Source organism: Rhinolophus sinicus, chromosome 12 (genome assembly GCF_057876585.1).
Source record: "Rhinolophus sinicus isolate RSI-liver-muscle chromosome 12, RSI-T2T, whole genome shotgun sequence".
NCBI lineage: Eukaryota > Metazoa > Chordata > Mammalia > Chiroptera > Rhinolophidae > Rhinolophus > Rhinolophus sinicus.
Window position 1 is genome coordinate 1,845,608 of NC_142512.1, and position 22,221 is coordinate 1,867,828.

General features: G+C 39.6%; 1 pseudogene; it reads right to left on the reverse strand.

The window, feature by feature from the left end:
* Positions 1–8,863: 8,863 nt before the first annotated feature.
* On the reverse strand, positions 8,864–9,908 carry LOC148756420 (synapse-associated protein 1 pseudogene; annotated as a pseudogene).
* Positions 9,909–22,221: the final 12,313 nt, after the last annotated feature.

The following is a 22,221-nucleotide window of genomic DNA, read 5'->3' on the forward strand; positions in this document are numbered from 1 at the left end:
AGAATGGTTTATTCATGAGGGAACAGCCAGCACAAAGCATTTCCCCTTCTGAGACGCTAATAATTAGCCTAACCAGGCACACTCGGAGCAGGGCATCCTCTGGACGGTTGTATACATGCTTCTCATGTTCTGGGGCTCCCTCAGACCTGGCAAGTCCCCTGTCCCCACAAAGACCACCACTGTTCTTTCTTTAATTAGGTATACGCTTTGCCTGTCCTAGAACTTCACATGTGTGGAATCATAGTGTGTGCTGTTGGGTGAGTCTCCTTCACTCAGCATAAGGTATCGTAGCCCCTTATTTTTATTGCTCAGCACTATTCCATTGTACGGATGACCATGGATTGCTTTATATTCTCCTGTTGATGGAAACCTGGGGATATTGTGAATAAAGCTGCAATGAAACCTGGTGTCATCTTTGGGGAGGGTTATCTTAGCATTTGGAGACCAAACACTTTCCATCATTTGGACCAGGGAAAGCCTTGCCCAGGGCAGATCCAGGAAAACTATCTCTGACAGCAGTGGTCCTACTCCTGGCATCGCTCAGACAGTCAGGTTGTTGGAACTTCCTTACCCATCATTGCAGGTTCTCTGTATCCCTTTACAACCTTAAGATTATCTCCCAAGCCTCTGTGGGGTGGTGAAAGGGGACCGGCTTTCCTGTTTCACCTTTAACCTGGGCTCAGGCTATGAGCAGCTTGGAGAGAGGCAATGAGATTGAATTTCTGATTGTGTGAATGTCCCTTCCTCTCATCTTCTCTGTGTGCTGAAAAAGGGCATTAGCTCCATTCTGGAGCTCATTATGGGCCTGTGTGAATCAACAACTACACCCAAACTTAGTGATGGTTAAGGTGAAGATGGGTTGTCCTTTCCCCCTTTCTCCAGTCATCTGAAGTCCAGGGTCCCCCCTCTATGAAAGGTCCAGAAGGGACCCTGCAATGATTTCCAGGATTTTGGTTTTCTTCAAGTATGGTGAGGTCGAGATCAGGATTGATTTATCCTGATTGCCATCGAAAGATAGTTTGTTATTAACAGTTCCTAAGAGGGAGACACACCACATCATGCAGGGCCATAGAGGGAGGCATCCAGATCAGTCAGGAAGCAGAAGAAATGAGGGGAATGTGTGGACAAAAGCCTTTACTGTGGTTTCTGTTGGAAGAACTGGGTGAGACGGGGAGCAGGCTAATGACCGGCTAGTTTCAATAATTTCAGCAGGTTCTGGTATATTGGCTGCCCCCAATTGTCTGGAACCTGGCCCTGAAATGATCTGTGGCAGGGAAGATAGTTTCCTAGACTGTGGGAACTTGGAAAAGGAGGCCTGGAGCTGTGGACTCAGGGTTTTTTGCATATCAAAGTGCACTCAATGGCAAGTGTTACTATCCCTAGGAATTACTTACCCCCAGTCAACTGTGGTCTGAAAATATTGAATGAAAAATTCCAGAAATAAACCATTCATAAGTTTTAAATTCTGTGTTCTTCTGAGTGATGTGATGGCATCTCTCACCCCAGACATGAATTATCCACTTGTGTACGCTCCCCACCTCTTAGTCCCTTAGCAGCCATTTGGTTGTCAGATGGGCTTTCGTGGCATCGCGGTGCTTGTGTTCAAGTCATCCTTGTTTTACTTAATGCCCCCAAAGCAGAAGAGGAGTGCTGCTGGCAATTCAGATATGGCAAAGAGAAGACAGAAACTTCCTTTAAGTGAACAGGTATGTATGTATAGGAAAAAACAAGCTATGTATAGAGTTTGGTACTATCTGTGAGCTCAGGCATCCACTGGGGGTCTTGGAACATATCCCCCATGGATAAATGGGGACATATATTTACTAAATAGAAGATAATAAAACATGATTAAGAGAGTCAGGAAGGGGCAGGATGCCTGGACTGGCACTACAGCCTCCTCTGAAGTCCTGCTCCTTCCCATAAGCTATTTGGCAAAAATGGCTCCTGGGACACACTCAGTGCTGGGTTTCTGTTTCAGGGCTGTCCTGGACTTCTGGAAGAAAGAGCAGTTTTGTGTATATATGTATCTATGTATATATGTACGTATGTATATATGTATGTACGTATAGGTGACTGTGTGTTTGTACTTTGTGTGTGTGCACGTTCTCAGCTAATACCTGTTATTTGTTAAGCACCTACAATGGTCTAACCTTTGTGAGGGACCTTTTTATACAGCAAGTGTTTAGTAATGACAACACGATTGGCAATTTCTGATTGGATCAAGTGGGGCGGGGGAGACACTTCCATCCTGGCTGCCCCTGCCCTGTTCCTCACCTGCAGGGGGCGCTGCAGAGAATCTCCTGGGATGAGGGATTTAAGGACCGATTTAAACTTTGTCTATAGAAATTTATTCTAGGAGGATTTAGTGGGGAAAATGAGTTAAATCTGGGCTGCTGAAGCAGGAAGATGGCAGAGGAGTAAACTGGTCTCTAAGCACAACAAAGAGAGGTTGTAGGCAAGTGGAATTGTGGAGAGAAGACAGGAGCAGTGGATGGAGGCAGGAGTCCTTTAGTATGTATGACAGTATGTGGCCTGGTGCAGAACCCTAGAGGTTCCAAGTCAAGTCACAGGATTATTAAGATACAATTCATATGCCGTACAATTCATCGATTTAAGGCGCACAATTCAATGGTTTTCAATTGTGGAACATTTTCTTCACTTCAAAAAGAAATCCTATAAACTTTAGCTATCACCTCCAAACTCCCCACCTCCACTGCAGCCCTAGGCAGGACAAATCTACTTTCTGTTTCTGTTTGCCTATTCTGAACATTTCTTATAAACGGAGTCATATAATGTGTGATCCTTAGTGACTGCTTTGTTTTCTTTCCATACTTTTTTAAGGTTCACCCATGTTATAGCATACGAGATCTGACAAATAAGTTTGCGAACTTATTGCAACGATGTTATTAACCTTTTTTGATGTCACAGGGATTATTCATTATGAATTTGTACAAACTGGGCAAACAGTTAACCAAGTTTACTATTTGGAAGTGCTGAAAAGGCTGCATGAAAAAGTTGGACGACCTGAACTTTTCGCCAACAATTCGTGGCTCTTGCATCACGACAATGCACCAGCTCACACGGCACTGTCTGTGGGGGAGTTTTTAACCAGTAAACAAATAACTGTGTTGGAACACCCTTCCTACTCACCTGATATGGCCCCCAATGATTTCTCTCTTTACCCGAAGATAAAGGAAATATTGAAAGGAAGACATTTTGATGACATTCAGGACATCAAGTGTAATATGATGACAGCTCTGATGGCCATTACAGAAAGAGTTCCAAAATTGCTTTGAAGGGTGGACTAGTTGCTGGCGTTGGACTTAACTTCCCAAAGGGAGTCCTTTGAAGGTGACCGTAGTGATATTCATCAAAGAGGTATGTAGCACTTTTTCTAGGATGAGTTCGTGAACTTAATTGGCTCACCTTGTATCAGTATTTCATTCCTTTTTTATGGATGAATATCTCATGATATTCCATTGCATGGATATACCACAGTTTGTTTACCACTCATCAGTTGATGGACATTTGGGTTGTTTCCACCTTTTAACTGCTATGAACATTTATGTACAAGTTTTGTGTGGACATGTGTGTTTTTATTTCTTTTAAGTATAACAGTAAGATTTGCTGGGTCAGATGGTAACACTATGTTTAATTTGGGGAAACTGCATACTGTATTTCAAAGGGGCTGCACTACTTTGCATTCCCACCCAAAGTGTTTGAGTGTGTCAATTTTTCAACACTTCTCTAATTTCTTGCCAACACTTGTGTTTATTTGTCTTTTTTATTATACTCATCCTAAGTGGGTGTGAATTACTATCTCATTGTGGCTTGGATTTTCATTTCCCTGAAGACAATTGATGTTGAGTATATTTTTGTGTGCTTTTGGCCATTTGTATATCTTTATCTGGGGAAAATGTCTATTCAGAACGTTTAAACATTTAGTTGTCAATTTACTATTATGAGTTCTTTATATATTCTAGAAACAAGTTCCTTGTCAGATATATGATTTGCAAATATTTTCTCCCATTATATGACTTGCCTTTAAAAAAAAAAAAAGTTTATTGAGGTGACAATGGTTAGTAAAGTTACATAGATTCCAGGTGTACAATTCTGTAATACGTCATCTGTGTCTCACATTATGTGTTTACCACCCAGTCAGTTCTCCTTCCATCACCATATATTTTACCCCATTTACCCTCTTCTAGAACTCCCTTCCCCCTTACCCTCTAAGAGGTAACCACTAAATTATTATCTGTGTCTATGAGTTTTTGTTTCTTCATTTTTTCCTTGTTCTTTTGTTGTTTTCAGTTTTATATACCACATATCAGTGAAATCATATGGTGACTTATTTTGCTTAGCGTTATATCTCAAGATCCATCCATGTGGTCACAATAGTACTGTTTCCTCTTTTCTTACCACCAAATAGTATTCCATTGTGTATATATACCACAACTTCTTTATCCATTCATCTATCGAAGGACATTTTGGTTGTTTCCATGTCTTGGGCACCGTAAACAAAGCAGCAATGAACATTGGAGCACACGTGTCTTTATGTATAAATGTTTTCAGATTTTTTTGGGTAGATACCCAGGAGAGGTATTGCTGGTCATATGGTAATTCTATTCTTAATTGTTTGAGGAACCTCCACACTGCCTTCCATAGCAGCTGCACCAGTCTGCATTCCTATCAACAATATATGAGGGTTTCTTTTTCTCCACAGCCTCTCCAACACTTGTTACTATTTGTCTTGTTGATGATAGCCATTCTAACTGGGGTGAGGTGATATCTCATTGTGGTTTTTATTTGCATTTCTCTGATGATTAGTGATGTTGAGCATTTTTTCATGTTTATTTGCCATTTGTGTGTCCTCTTTGGAGAAATGTGTCTTCAGGTCCTCTGATCATTTTTTAATTGGATTGTTTGTTTTTTTGCTGTTGAGTTGCATGAGTTCCTTATATATATATTAGATATCAGCCCCTTATGGGAGGCATCGTTTGCAAAAATCTTCTCCCATTCGGCTGGTTGCCTCTTTATTTTGTTGATGATTTCTTTTGCTGTGCAGAAGCTTTCAGGTTTGATATAGTCCCATTCATTTATTTTAGCTTTTACTTCCCTTGCCTTTGGAGTCAAATCATAAAATGCTCTTTGAACCCAAGGTCTATAAGTTTAGTACCTATGTTTTCTTCGATTCAATTTATTGTTTCAGGTCTTATGTTTAGGTCTTTGATCCATTTTGAATTAATTTTTATACATGGTGACAGATAGTCTAGTTTCATTCTTTTGCACGTGGTTTTCCAATTCTCCCCACACCATTTATTGAAAAGGCTCTATTTTCTCCATTGCATGTATTTTATGGCTTGCCTTTTTCACTTTCTTGATAGTACCCTTTGAAGTCCAAAAGTTTTTAACTTTGATGAAGTCCAGTTTATCTTTTGTAGCTTTTTCTTTTGGTGTGAAATATAAGAACCCATTGAAAAATTCAAAGATATACCCTTGTGTTCTTTTCCAAAAGTGTTATCATTTTGGCTATTACATTTTGGTCTTTGATCCACCTTGACTTAAGTTTTGTATATCAGTCGACTATATATACATAGATTTATTTCTGGATACTCAATTCTATTCCACTGATTTATATGTCTATCCATATACCGGTTCTAGAATGTCTTAGTTACCGTTGCTTTGTAGTAAGTTTTGAAACCTGGAAATGTGAGTCCTCCAACTTTGTTCTTTTCCACGATTGTTTTGTCTCTTCTGAGTCCCTGAGTATCCATATGAATTTCAGGGTCAGCTTGTCAATTTCTATCAAGACTCCAGCTCATATTTTTGATGGGGATTGCATTGATTCTGTAGATCAATTTAAGATGTATTGCCATCTTAACAATATTAAGTGTTCCAATTCATAAACATAGAGTTTTTTCACCTACACAGATTTTCAGTTACTTTCAACCGTTTTGTAGTTTTCAGAGTAAATTTTGTGTCTTTACTTAAATTTATTCCTAAATATTGTATTCTTTCTGACGATATTTTAAGTGGAATTGGTTTTGTAATTTCATTTTTGAATTGTTCATTGCTAGTGTATAAGAACACAACTAATTTTGCATGTTAATCTTGTATCCTATAAACTTGCTGAACTAAGTAAGGGTTTTTAGTGTATTCCTTAGGGTTGTCTGTGTTCAAGATCATGCCATATGGGACAGTTTTACTTCTTCCACTCCAACGAAGATGCCTTTTGTCTCTTGTTCTTGTCTAATTGCCTAGGCTGAAACCGCCACTACAACGTTTAACAGAAGTGGGGAGAGTGAACATCCCTATCTTGTTCTTGATCTTAGGGTAAAGCATCCAGTCTTTTACCACTAAGTAGGACATTAACTGTGAGTTTTTCTTAGATGCCCTTTTCATGTTGAGAAAGCTCCATTCTATGCTTAGACTGTGCTCAACATCACTAAGAGGGAAATGCAAATCAAAACCACAATGAGATGTCACTTTACATGTTAGAATGGCTAGTATAAAAAAGACAAGAAGTAACAAGTGTTGGTGAGGATGTGGAGAAAAGGGAACCCTTGTGCAATGTTGGTAGGAATATAAACTACCAACTACCAGTGGTGCAGCCACTATGGAAAACGGTGTGGAGGTTCCTCAAAAACTTAAAAATAGAACTACTGCATGATCCTGCAATTCCACTTCTAGGTATATACCTGAAAGAATTGAAATCACTATCTTAAAGAGATATCTGTACCCCCATGTTTATTGCAGCATTATTTGCAATAACCAAGATATGGAAAGAACCTAAGTGTCCATTGGTAGATGAATGGATAAAGAAAATGTCACACACACACACACACACACACACACACACACACACACTCACTGGAATATTACTCAGCCATGAGAAAGAAGGAAATCTTGCCATTTGGGACAACATGGGTAGACCTTGAGGGCATTATGCTGAGTGAAGTAAATCAGACAGAGGAAGACAAATACTGTATGACCTCTTATATGTGGAATATAAAAAACACACAAATTCTTGGAAACAGAGAACAGATTGGTGGTTGCCAGAGGCAGCGGGTGGGAGATGTGGAAAATAGGTGAGAGTGGACAAAAGGTACAAACTTCCAATTATAAGATAAATAAGTTCTGAGGATGTAATGTAGTAAGTTCTGAGCATGCTGTATTATATATTTGAAAGTTGCTAAGAGAGTAAGTCTTCATCCCAGGACAATTATAACTATGTGAGGTGATGAATGTTAACTTATTGTGGTAATCATTTCACAATATATACATATATCAAATCTGTATGTGGTGCACTTAAAATTAATACAATGTTATATGCCAATTATATCTCAAGAAAAATGGAAAACATTTTAAAAATTTAAGTGATTTATACAACATTACAATATTCTATATTTGTCTTTATACTTATACTTACCAGTGAATTTTATACATTTGTGCAGTTACTTTGTGTCCTGTCATAACGATTTGAAGAAATTCCTTTAGGATGTCTTGTAAGGCAGGTATAATGGTGAACTCCTTCAGCTTTCATTTGTCTGGAAAAGTCTTAATCACTCCACAGTTCCAAAGGACAATTGTGCCAGTTAGAGTATTCTTGGTTGGCCATTATTTTCTGTAGCACTTTGAATATATCATCCCACTCCTTTCTGGCCTGCAAAGTTTCTGTCGAAAAATCCACTGATAGTTTTATGGGGACTCCCTTTTACGTGACAAGATGCTTTTATTTTTCTGCTTTCAAAATCTTTATCTTTGAATTTTGATAATTTGATTATAATACTTCTTAGTATAGACTTTCGGATCATCCTATTTGGGATCCATTGGTTTTAAACAAATCAGGATGTCCATCTCCCTTCCCAGATTTGGGAAGGTTTTAGCCATTATTTCTTTAAACAACCTTTCTGCTCCTTTCTCTCTCTCTGTCTGGGGATCCCACACTGTGTATATTGATTCTCTTTTGGTATTCCATAAGTCCTTTAGGCTTTCTTTACTCTTTATTTTTTTCTTCTTTACTGGTTATAAGTCTACCGAGATTTTCTATTTGTTATTGAGACAGTTTTGATATTTTGTGTCTAGGAATTTTTCTCTTTAAGCTATCTAATTTATTAGCATACAATTGTTTTTCTTTATTCCTTTATAATCCCTTTGTTTCTGTAAGGTTGTTAGCAATGTTCCCTGTTTCATTTCTGATTCTAGCAATTTGAGTGCTTTTTTTTTTCTTGATCAATTTAGGTAAAAGTTTGTCGTATTTATTGATCTTTTCAAAGAAACAACTTTTGGTTTCATTGATTTCCGTGTGCACTTGAGAACATGCATATACAGTTTTCGGGTGGAGTGTTCTACTTATGTCTGTTAGGTCTAGCTGGTTCATCGTGTTTTCAAGTCCTCTATTTTCTTATTGCCCTTCCATCGAATTGTGCTACCATTATTAAAAGTTGGATAGTAAAGTCTCCAATGTCAGTGAAGGCATCACCTGCGAGGGTCTCTGGTGACCAGGACCATGGATGGCTCCCTAGTAGGGATGTTCCAGGATTTGAGAAGTTGGTTTGGATTGCAGCAGCCAGTTTGACCTCCCAGAAAACAGAACTCTAAAATTTTACTTATGATTCTGTGGCTAGGATAGCCATACTGACTACAAGACTATCTCTAACTACATTTATATGAAAGAAATATTACATGAAACATCCATTTTTTGATTATTTTTTAAAGAGGCAAATTTCAACTTAAAAAAAGAATAATTTTGAATTTCATCAAGTTACACTCTTTTGTGCCTTCTGTTTCAGCGAGTGTCACCATCTAGAATTTAATGTCAGTTACAGAACACTGAGGATTGTTCTTATGTTTCAGGAAATCGCTAATTTTCCTGCTGCAGCATTTTCTTTATTTCCTTATCCCAGTTTTCTCCTTGTTTCTCTGATTCTGTCACCACTTCGTATTCCTGAAGTTCCTCTTGTAGTTCTTTTGCCAAATCTGCAGAATCCTCTTCTAGTACAGTTTCCTCCTTCTTGTGAAGCACGAGTTGCTCAGCTCCTTCCTCACATCCTCCTGACCAAAGTTACAGGCACCAAAGTCAATACTGACAAACTGAGAAACAGCGGGGCTGGTAGAGATCTCTTCTTCATCCTCTTGAGTTTTAATATGAGATTTGATTATGCCAGTTGGCGCTTGGGGCTGCACTGCCTCTGTCAGTGGCCATGCATCCTCTCAGCGTGGCTCTTCCCCTCTTTTCTGGTGGCCTGCTCCTGGGAGGCCAGGGCCATGAGCGGGGCCGACCGTTTAATCAGGGAGGCACAGTAAACGTAGTTCCTCCAAGACACTTCTTCCTTCACAAGTTTAGGAACAAGGGCAAATCTCATCTGGCTCAGCAGTTCGTCCTCTTGTAGCATGAACAGGGCAACAGGGTACGTCTGATCAAAGGCAAAATGAAACTGCATGCCAACAGGAGAATCACGAAAGAAATTCCTCTTGTCAGCTGATAAGGCCAAAATTTGTTAAATTATTTCTGCATCATTACTGTCAACCCATGGAGGCCCTACTGATTCTGATTTTTTTGTGTTGTTCAACAATTTTTTTCTGTTCCTTCTGTAAATCTCCTACAATCGCTTTATCATTGATGTCATCTACATTTCCTTCCACTGAATTCTTTATTATTTGTGCTGCTTCAGCAACTGATTCAGTTATTTATTTATTTTGTAGCAGCAGTTGCAAAGTTAACTGGATAGTTGCTGAGGCCTTTGGCTTGTGAAAGAGCTCTGGTCCCTGGCTTGCTGCAACTCCCCCTCCACTGACTCTGACACTGGCGGCCACCTCTCGAGCCGCACGCTGGTGGCCCCATATTCTTCAATTGTGGTTTTATAATAAACAAACAAACAAAAATAAGTAAATAAAGTCTCCAACATCATTTAGATGTTTCTATTCATCCCCTTAATTCTATTCGTTTTTATTTCATGTATTTTGGAGACTCTGTTATGAAGTGCATATATGTTTATAATTGTTTTCCCTCTGATAAATTGACACTCTTTCTCAATATATAATATCTCTTTTAACAATTTTTTTACTTCGTCTATTTTTTATATTAGTATAGCTACCCCCACTCTCCATTGGTTACCGTGTGCATGAAATATCTTTCCATATTTTCACTTTCAACCTGTTTGTGTCTTCAGATCTAAAGTGATTCTCTTAAACACAAAATACAGTTGGATCATTTTTCAAATTCATTCTGCCAACTTCTGCCTTTTAATTGGAGGGTTTAATCTATTTACATTTAAAGTAATTATTAATCAAGAGGGAGTTATTCTGTCATTTTGATATTTGTTTTCCATATGTCCTATATATTTTTGTTGTTGTCCCTCAATGACTTTTATGGTCTTCACTTGTGTTCAATTTTTTTCTTGTGCAGCATTTTGTTTCCCTTATCAAACTAATGCACTATATTCAACTAATACCCACCTGATAAGGCTTTTGTGAGGGATAAATTAGATAAAAATGATACTGAAAGTTAAGCACCTAATAAATGAATTCAGTAAACAAGTATAAATTCACATCACACAAATGTTCATATTTCAAAAGGTCAGCAGCATTCTTCCACCCACAGAATTCATTGTTAGAAAACTAGAATTGTGTCAGAATCAGTGGCAGAAAATATGGACCAGAATGGAGGAAGGGAGATGTTTTTATTATTTAGTTCACCCACCCACAGTGAGAAAAGACACAAGTAGGGAAGAATTCCTATTGTCAGTGAACATCTCACTCAAGAAAATATATTGTCTATAAAAGGATATTTTAAGATATTAGCACAATTTGACTTGCGGAAAATAAATTATAAATCAGAATTTGAATACAGAATGAGAAATACAACCTCCATACAATTATTAAATATACAGAGCAAGATCCATAGATACACAAATATGAATGGAGTAGATCTTGAAAATGTAAATAAACTTTCTAACTCATTGTGATAGGCTGACAATGGTCCTGGAAAAGTGTCCAGATCTAATCCTCAGAACCCATGGATATGTTACATTATAAGGCAATAGGCCTTTGTAGGTGTGATTTTGAGAAAAGGCGATTATCCAGGATTATCCAGATGGAGACACACTGTAGGGCAGGGGACCCCCAAAGCAAGAAGATGGAATGATGTGAGGAAGTAGCCACAAACCAAGGAATGGAGGGACCTCTAGAATCTGAAAAAGGCAAGGACATGGATTCTCCCTTGGATGCCCTGAAAGGAACACAGCCCTGCCAACAGTTAGATGTTAGACTTCAGACCTCCAGAAAAGTATGATAATAAATTTGTGTTAATTTGTTAAGTAGCAACAAGAAAAGTAACATACTCATTAAGTACTTAAGAACAGCAGTATAGTCTTTAATTATTAAAGGATTGTTTCACATTAAAACTAAAAGAAGACTTAATTAGAAAACATGCATTGTAGTTCAGTGGCTGTTAAATTTGGCTTTATATTTGGAGAGGTTTAAAAAACACAGATGCTTGGGAGCTCCATTTGGAAATGCTGGTTTAGGTAGGCTTTAAAATGCTTCCCAGGGTATTTGAGCTTGAGATGGTGGGCATAAATTTGGCATTTCTATTTCTTTTCTCCATAGAAAGCAACAAGGTAAATAAGAAACAAATGCAGACCCACAAAATGAGTAGTAAAGATCGAATATAGATGCAGGAAATGTGTGAGAGAAGATGCAAGACAGATCTCAGGACGACCTTCAGGTGTTCTTTTCCAAGAGGAAGGTGATACCCTGAGTGGCACAACCCAAACCCTTCCTTCAAAATAGTGGCAAAGAATTCATGGCCTGGGACAGGAATGTCTTTGAACTTTGCCCCTCAGAAGGAAAAAAAAGGGAAGTAGGGACAAATGTGAATCACATTATCAACCCATAGATCTAGGACATATGCAGGAAACTGTAATGCAGATAAAAGGTGAAACTGCTCTTTCACTATTAAAGGCCAAAAATAAACATTAAAAAATAGGAAGACTTTGCAGGAATGTAAAGGGAGCTCTCTTACACTGAGGTTTAATGTGTATGTTGCTCAAATACGTTGAGATGCACTTACATGTGTCTTAATATCTATGTGGGCCTTATGACCCAGTAATTCCACTCTTCCGTACACACCCTGGAGAATGTCTTGCACATGTGCCCTAGGAGACGTGGACCAATCTGTTGAAGAAGCATTGTTTGTATCACCAAAAACTGGGAACAAACCAGAAATTGTCATTAAAAGAAGACGAGAGAGAAATTATGACACCTATACAAGAATGAAAAGGAAAAACTACAGCTATACACACCAACATAGAAGAATTTAAAACATCTAATCTTGAACAATAAAAAGAAGAGGTCAGACAGAATGAAACCATTTGTGTGAAAGGTTGAAAGCACAGCAATTAATTCAATACATTGTTGGGATTTTAAATTGTGAGAAACCTCTACAGAATGGCAAGCAATTGCTGATTACAAAATTAAGGATAATGATGGTGTCTGGAAGTGAAGGAACTAATATTTGTCTTATTATTATCCTATATATCTTAGATATCATCTTTTATATATTTCCTTGAAATACAGCTATGGCAACTGAGAAAATAAAATTTTAATAAAATTTAAATAGCTACAATACAGTAGTTAGAGGTGAACCCATTGGACAGCACAGCTCTAGCACTCAGCTCTCTCTCTCTCTCTCTCTCTCTCTCTCTCTCTCTCTCTCTCTCTCTCTCTCATGGGAAACGAACAAGCAAACAAACAAACCCATCTCCTGCCTACAAACTGTTTCAAGAGAACTCATTTAACACAAAGAGGAATTCTTAAAAAGAAACCAGCACAAGGTCTACACAAAGAAACCAGAAGAAGAGGGAGGAAAAACAGGATTGTCTAGAACACTCATAAGAAAACAATCTATGATCAAAACTTAGCATCAAACTATTAATCTTAAAAAATTCAGGGAAGGGCCGGCCCGGTGGCCCAGGCAGTTAGAGCTCCATGCTCCTAACTCCGAAGGCTGCCGGTTCGATTCCCACATGGGCCAGTGGGCTCTCAACCACAAGGTTGCTGGTTCAATTCCTGGAGTACCTCAAGGGATGGTGGGCTCCGCTCCCTGCAACTAGCAACAGCAACTGGACCTAGAGCTGAGCTGCGCCCTCCACAACTAAGACTGAAAGGACAACAACTTGAAGCTAAATGGCACCCTCCACAACTAAAATTGAAAGGACAACAACTTGACTTGGAAAAAAGTCCTGGAAGTGCACACTGTTCCCCAATAAAGTCCTGTTCCCCTTCCCCAATAAAATCTTAAAAAAAGAGAAAAAAACTCAGGGACGCCATCACCTCCACAAACGGGACAAACACATAGATAGATCCCAGGACTCAGGCAGAAGGCAAGATAACAAAAGGCAAAAGAAACATGGGGGCGCTCAGAAAAAAAATACGCACCAAACTATGAAAATGTTATCCCGTTGGAGAAGGAAATGGATGAGCGGTATTGGCGGTACTGTTTTCTTAATAAAAATTCTAGAACTGCTTAGCCCTTTAAATTATGTGGATGTATAACATAAAGCAGAATGTGCCGGACCGCCCCCTCCCTTGCCCCGCGCAATGCTTGGGTTCCGGTCTCTTTGTCCCTCCAGTAGTCGGCCCACCGCTCCCTTGTTAGCCTGGGAGAGCCCCTCCTATGTTTTCTTAGGGAAGCTCTACCAGGTTTTCTGCTTGAATGAGCCCCTCTTGCTCCTGGCGTCTTCCTCCTGCTCTGCCTCGTAACATCCTGGCTCCCTCTGCACGTCTCCTCCCTCACTTTCAATCCCGGTTCTCCAGTAGCTGCTGAGGGTTGCAGGCAGTCGCCCCAGAGCCGGTCTCCACGTCCCGGACCCCCAGGCCGTGCCCCAGCCCCAGGGCACAGCCCCACTTGGGACTCAAGCCTCTCGTTACATCTGGGCATCTGCGCTGTTATGCTTGATCACCTTATTTACAGGAGTGAGGGTTGCGGGAGCTGCCTTTTTGTGGCCACCGCGTTGCTGAGGTTTGTTACATCACCGTGGAAACTCGGGGCCATAAATCATGGGCGGGGCTTCGGAGGGGGCGTGGTCGGAGTCCAGCAGGGGGTCCGGGTGGGGGAGATCCGCACGGTGCACGTGCAAGCTGGCAGCTCCGGAGCTTGGGCTCAAACCAACGCCCTGGGCCGCTTGGAAGCGTGGAGCCTGCGTAAATCAGCTCAGCGCTGGTGAAGCGGCCTGGAGGAGCTACCCCTCCTCCAGCGGTGGGATGATGATGGGCAGGTCGCTGAGATCTGATTCTAAAATGGATAAAGGACAAGTGTGTTAGGGTGAGAGGGAGGCTGGGCTGGAAGGAGAGGGCTGTGGAAGGCGGGGAATGACTAGCTCTGGGGCAAGGACTCAGGCAGGGGCATTTCGCAGGGGGCTTCCGGGGGTGGAGTCACTTGGGGCGGGACCACACTGCGTCCCCTTCATCCTGTGGAGGCCCACGCAGAGTCTAGACCCGACTGTCCGTGTGCAAGCTGGGTGAGGACAAAAGCCCCAGTGCCCGGCAAATGCCAGGTGGCGAGTCTGTGCGGAGAGTGGGTTCTGCGGTTCTGCTCAGGCTGCGCTTCCTACTGACGCCCTCAGCACTTCGTTATGAAAATCTGTATAGATTAACACATAGAAGTCAGGGAAATGCAAATCAAACCCAGAAAGAGATACCAAGTCACCCCCGCAAGTACCGCGAGGATCAACAAAAATAGAAAATATCGAGTGTTGATGAGGAGGTGATACCGAGGTACTGGAATGCTCACACGTCACTGGGAAAATGTGAAATAATACAGCTCTGTGAAAAATGGTTTAGCGTTTCTCCAGTACACTGCATATAGAAATACCATGTAGCCATTGATATATACACCAAAGAACTGAAGAGGTGTACAAAAACCTGTACGCAGTTTCAGAGCAGCACTATTCACAAGAGCCAAGTTGTAGAAACCCAAATTTCCATCGACTGATGAATGAAGAAACAAAGTGGTATATCCATAAAATGAAATATTATTCAGTCATAAAAATGAATTAAGAAGTGATTCTGGCTACCGGATGGATGAATCCTGAAAACGTGATAAGTGACAGAAGCTAGCCACAAAAGGCCACATGGTATGACTCCATTTACAGGACATCCAGATTAGGCAAATCTACATAGATAGGAACCAGGTTAGTGTTTGCCAGGGCCCAGTGAAGGAGAGAATGGGAAATGATAACTTAATGGTATGCGGTTCCCATTCGATGTTTTGGAAGTATACAGAGGGTATTAGCGGTTATCGATGATTGCACAACACTGCGTGTATGCTAAGTGTAACTGAATTGTACTTTATAATCGTTCAAATGGCAATTTTGGTTATGTGCATTTTACCAAAGAATATTAGAATTCTTCCTAGTAGACCCTCTCTGATAGACATAAATCCTCTAATATTCTGAAGCCCCTGACACCCAGACCCTTTATATGAGAAACTTCTTTAGATTTAAGGCATTAACCACTGCAACTCAAGTTTTGGTCCAAAGTTGAGAAGGGCCCATCCTCAAAAGAAATGTGGTGTCTTTTGTCTAATGCAGTAGATTGTAGTTTTAGAGAGAGACCACAAACTTTGGAAAGGAATTTTAACAGATTGCATTCAATTTGAATTGAAAGTGACAAAAAGAGTACAAATTGGAAAGAGGTTTCTATCCACAGACTTGTCTGGGCTACTCAGTTTCAACCATAGGCCTTTTCTTGTGGAATGGAAGGATTGGTCAGAGGGCAGAGTTAAGAGCTGCACAGTCCTTTACAGGGAGCAGGATTGGGCTATACTGCAGGACCTTCAGACTGGACTAGGCTGGAACTCATTGCTGTGGGCCTGCTGTGCTTCTCCCATTCTCTCCCCCTCAGAATTCAGTGTCGCAGCAATCCTGTTTCTTCTGTTACATTTGGGAATGTGGGGGTGTGTTTCTTTGATTCTCAGATGGTCATATTTCCAGAACCATTCCCAATTTTTGCTCATTTGTGAGAGGGTCGGTATATTTTGCATGAGGGAATATAATTTGTGGCCACAGACTGTATTGTGGCTGCAAATCCTTTGATACATCAGCATTAAGAGGTGCCAGTGAGACTCTTCCCCTCAGCACTGGGCAGTCTGCTTTGACCAGTAGAATGAGTAGACCATTAGAATAAATTCTGCCAGGTTTGGAGCCAAGACGTAAATGAAGTGGTTGTTCCGTTTCCTCACTTTGGGTACAGTCCGGAATCCCTGACATATACTATAAAAATTCCAGCTCTCTGAAATCACCCTGCTAAGAGGACATGCATAGGGTGATGTGTTTGGCAGTCCGTCTGAGCTCAGCCTGCCCACCAGACCTGGCAGAGGGTCAGACATTTAAGCGACATGCCTCCCTGTCCACCGATATGCCCATGAATTTACTCAACACATTGTGGTTCAACTGACCAGATTCCTGACCCTCAAATTTGTGAGGTATAATAAGTGGGCATTGTTTTAAGTCACCAACAAAGACTCCAAGCCCCCTTCTGCTTGGTTTTCGGTGGTCACGTTCATCCCTGCGCCTGCTCGGAGACAGCTGCTCTTGGATACAGCAGTTATGCAGACACTGTGTTTCAGACAAAACTTCTCCAAGTGACAAGGTGACCATAAGCAAGTCATTGGTCCTGGGCCCCAAGTCCCTCTCTGTAGAGTGAGGCATCAGGTTCTACACAGCACAGAGGATGGTGCAGATGGAGGGGGGAGTGGGAAGGGGGAGGACTGTCATGGGATATGGCTCTGGGGTAGGAAGTGGGACCAGACACTTCTCCGGATATAGCCACCAGGAGAGGGGACTGATGATGTCACAAACATCTCTTTGTGACACATGTGGATCCTGAGCTGGGATTGGCCAGGTGGACACTGTGTGAGGATGAAAGCCCCACTCCCTGGCAGAGAAAATAGGGTGAGTCTGTGCGGAGAGTGGGCTCTCTCGTTCTCTTCAGGCTGTGCCTTCCTACTGACGCCCTCAAGGGCAGTCCCTGCTGAGCGGGTCCCTCTCCTCTGACCCTTAGTAAATCAACTCTGATGGCACATTCATCTTGGATTTCCAGAACTATGGAGAATTACACTTCTGTTATTTAAGGCATCCAGTCTATACATTTGTTATCAAAGCCTGAATAGACTAATACCTTTGTAGGCAGTGAAATGCAAGCCTAAACCACAAAAACATACTAAGTAACACCCACAGTTCTGGCTAGGATCAACAGAAACAGAAAATATCAAGTGTTGGTGAGGATGTGATACAGAGGTATTGGAATGCTCATACATCCCTGGAAGAAATGTAAAAGAATATAGCTATGTGGAAAATGGTTTAGCGTTTCTGCAGTATGCTGAATGTAGAAATACCATAAGGCTACCCCAAAGAACTGAAAACAAGTGTTCCAAATCCTGTACACAAAAGTTCATAGCAACAGTATTCACAAACACCAAATCATAGAAACCCAAATTTCCATCAACTGATGAATGAATAAACAAATGTGATATATGCATAAAATGAAATGTTATTCAGTCATAAAAATGCATAAAGAACTGATAGTGGCAATCACATGGATGATCTTGAAAACGTAATAAGTGACAGAAGCCGCAAAAGGCATATATGTGTTACTCCATTCATATGACATCCAGAATAGGCAAATCCACATTGACAGAAAGAATGTCAGTTTTTTTTCTAGTTATTAATATTTATTATAGAGCTTTAGTAATTAAACTTGTGATTCTGGCACAAGGTGAGACAGAGACTAATAGAACAGCAAAGATTCTACAAATTGACTCTTGCATATATGGGAATTTGGTATATGAAACAGGGCATTTTCTTTCTTTTTTATATTAAAGTTTATTGGGGTGACAATTATTAGTAAAGTTACATAGATTTCAGGTGTACCATTCTGTAATACATTACCTATATCTCACATTGTGTGTTCACCACCCAGAGTCAGTTCTCTTTCCATCACCATATATTAGACCTGTTTACCCTCTTCTAGAGCCCTACTCCACCCTTATGCTCTGGTAACCCCTAAACTATTGTCTATGAGTTTTTGTTTCTTAATTTGTTTGTCTTGTTCTGTTGTTGTTTTCAGTTTTATATAACACGTTATCAGTGAAATCATATGGTTCTCCGCTTTTTCTGACTTATTTCCCATGTTGTCACAAATGGCATTACTTCATCTTTTTTAGGACAGAATAGTATTTCATTGTGTACATATACCACAACTTCTTTATCCATTCATCTATCAAAGGACATTTTGGTTGTTTCCATGTCTTGGCCACCATAAATAAAGCTGCTATGAATATTGGATCACACATGCCTTTATGGATAAATATTTTCAGATATTTTTGGGTAGATACCCAGGAGAGGGATTGCTGGGTTATATGGTAATTCCATTTGTAATTTTTTGAGGAACCTCCACACCGCCTTCCATAGCGGCAGCACCAGTTTGCATTCCCACCAACAGTGTATGAGGGTTCCTTTTTCTCCACAGCCTCTCCAACACTTGTTACTATTTGTCTTGTTGGTGATAGCCATTCTAACTGGGGTGAGCTGATATCTCACTGTGGTTTTTATTTGCATTTCTCTGATGATTAGTGATGTTGAGCATTTTTTCATATGTCTATTTGCCATTTGTATGTCCTCTTTGGAGAAATGTGTCTTCAGGTCCTCTGCCCATTTTTCAATTGGGTTGTTTGTTTTTTGGTGTTGAGTTGTATGAGTTCCCTGTATATTTTGGATATTAGCCCTTTATTGGAGGTATTGTTTGCAAAAATCTCCCATTCAGTTGGTTGCCTCTTTGTCGATAGTTTCTTTTGCTGTGCAGAAGTTTTTAAGTTTCATATAGTCCCATTCATTTGTTTTAGCTTTTACTTCCCTTGCCTTTGGAGTCAAATTCTTAAAATGCTCCTTGAACCCAAGGTCCATAAGTTTAGTACCTATGTTTTCTTCTATGCATTTTATTGTTTCAGGTCTTATGCTTAGGTCTTTGATCCATTTTGAATTAATTTTGGTACATGGTGACAGATAGCAGTCCAGTTTCATTCTTTTGCACGTGGCTATCCAATTCTCCCAGCACCATTTATTGAAGAGGCTGTCTTTTCTCCATTGTATGTTTTTTGCTTCTTTATCAAAAATTATCTGTCTATATTTATGTGGTTTTATTTCTGTGTTCTCAATTCTATTCCATTGGTCTATGTGTTCGTTTTTCTGCCAATACCATGCTATTTTGATTATTGTTGCCCTGTAGTACAAGCTAAAGTCAGGGAGTATGATACGTCCAGCATTGTTCTTTTTTCTTAGGACTGTTTTGACTTTTCGAGGTCTTTTGTGGTTCCATACAAATCTGATGATTTTTTGTTCTATTTCTTTAAAAAATGGCATTGGGATTTTGATGATGATTGCATTAAATCTGTATATTGCTTTGGGTAATATAGCCAACTTAACTATGTTGATTCTTCAAATCCATGAGCACGGAATGTCTTTCCATTTTTTTGTGTCTTCTTCAATTTCTCTTATAAGTGTTTTATATTTTTCAGCATAGAGGTCTTTCACATCCTTGGTTAAGTTTATTCCTACGTATTTTATTTATTTTTTTGTTGCAATTGCAAAATGAATTATTTTTATTTCTTTTTCTGAGATTTTATTGTTAGTATATAGGAATGCCGTGTACTTTCGTATGTTGATTTTGTCGCCGGCAACTTTAGTGTATTCGTTTATTGTTTCTAAATGGCTTTTTGGTGGAGTCTTTAGGGTTTTCTATATATAGCATCATATCATCTGCAAAGAGTGACAATTTAACTTCTTCATTCCCAATTTGGATGCCTTTTATTTCTTTCTCTTGCCTGATTGCTCTGGTGAGGACTTCCAACACTATGTTGAAAAGCAGAGGTGATAGGGGACAGCCCTGTCGTGTTCCTGAACGTAGAGCAAAGGGCTTCAGTTTTTCACCATTAATTATGATATTAGCTGAGGGTTTGTTATATATGGCCTTTACTATGTTAAGGTATTTACATTCTCTACCTATTTTACTAAGTGTTTTAGTCATAAATGGATGTTGTATCTTGTCAAACGCCTTTTCTCCATCAGTTGATATGATCATTTAATTTTGTCCTTTATTTTATTTATGTAGTGTATCACATTGATGGATTTGCATATTTTGAACCATCCGTGTGCCCCTGGGATGAACCCCACTTGGTCGTGATGAATAACCTTTTTATTGCATTGTTGCATTTGATTTGCTAGAATTTTGTTTAGGATTTTTGTCACTACTTATTAGAGATATTGGTTTGTAGTTTTCTTTTTTGAGTTATACTTACCAGGTTTTGGTATCAGGGTAATGTTGGCCTCATAAAATGAGTTAGGGAGTATTGTCTCTTCTCCATTTTTTTGGAAGAGTTTGAGTAGGATTAGATCTTCTTTGCAGTTTTGGTAGAATTCACTAGTGAAGCCCTGGTCCCGGACTTTTGTTTTGAGAAGGTTTTGAATGACTGATTCAATTTCCTTACTGGTGATTGGTCTATTTTGATTTTCCAATTATTCGTGATTCCGCCTAGGAAGGCTATATCTTTCTAAGAACTTGTCCATTTCTTCTAGGTTATTGAATTTGGTGGCATATAGTCCTTCATAGTATTCTTGGATGATCCTTTGTATTCCTGTGGCATCCATAACTTCCCCTCTTTCATATCTGATTTTGTTATTAGTGTCTTTTCTCTTTTAATCTTAGTAAGTCTAGTCAAGGGTTTGTCAATTTTATTAATCTTTTCAAACAACCAGCTTTTTGTCACATTAATTTTTTCTATTGTCTTTTTGTTCTCTATTTCATTTAGTTCTACTCAGATTTTTATTATTTCCTTTCTTCTGCTGACTTTGGGATTCATTTGTTCTTCTTTTTCTAGATCTTTAAGGTGTAACATGAGGTTATTTATCTGGGACTTTTCTTGTTTCTTGAGATACGCCTCTTATGATATAAATGTCCCTCTTAAAACTGCATTCACTGAATCCCAAAAATTTTCATTGGATGTATTTTCATTCTCGTTTGTTTCTATGTATCTTTTGATCTCTTATTTCTTCTTTGACTCAGTTGTTCTTTAAAAGTATATTGTTTTATCTTCACATATTTGTGGTTTTTCCTGCTTTCCTTTTGCAGTTGATATCCAATTTCAAAGCTTTGTGATCAGAGAATATGCTTCACATGATTTCAATCTTTTTAAATTTTCTGAGGCTAGTTTTATGTCCCAATATATGGCCTATCCTTGATAATGTTCCATGTACACCTGAAAAAAATGTATAGTCTGATGTTCTAGGATGAAGTGCTCTGTAAATGTCAATTATGTCCATTTCATCTAGTGTGTCATTGAGGGCTGAGATTTCTTTATTTATTTTCTGTTTTGATGATCTATCCATAGCTGTCAATGATGTATTTAGGTCCCCTACTATAATTGTGTTTTGGTCAATTTCTCCCTTTAGTTCTGTTAGTAGTTTCTTGGTATATTTTGGTGCTCCGATTGGGGGCATAAATATTGATGACTGTTATGTCTTCTTGTTGTATAGTCCCCTTTATCATTATGAAATGTCTATCTTTGTCTCGTTACCTTTTTTATCCTGAAGTCTGTTTCATCTGATGTTAGTATGGCTACAGCTGATTTTCTCTGGATACCATTTGCTTGGAGTGTCAATTTTCACCCTTTCACTTTGAGTCTATGTCCTTGTAGCTGAGATGTGTCTCTTGGAGGCTTAGGTTTAGTTTTTCGATCCAATCTGCTACTCTGCCTTTTTATTGGTGAGTTCAGTCCATCTGCATTTAGGGTGATTATTGATATGTGAGGATTTCCTATCATTCTATCTTTGGTTTTCTTGTAAGACCGTGTCTCCATTGTTTCTTTGCCTTTTTGTTGTTGTCCATTATTTCTGTGTGGTGGTATTCTATAGAATGTTTTATTTTCTCTCAGACTGCAGCCTTTTATTCTCTCTTACTCTGTAGTGTTATGTTTTCTCTGCGCTATTCCGGCTTCTCACACAATGGGGGGATTCCCTGGAAGGCGGGCTTCTCCTCTGTGAATAGTTCACCTGGATCATATGGTCCACCTCTGTGGGGGAATTTGGAGAGCTTCTGAAGTTCCAAAGCTCTTCCTGCATCAGATTCAGAGCCCATATGTTTCAGCAGTCCTCTTTACTCCTGTAG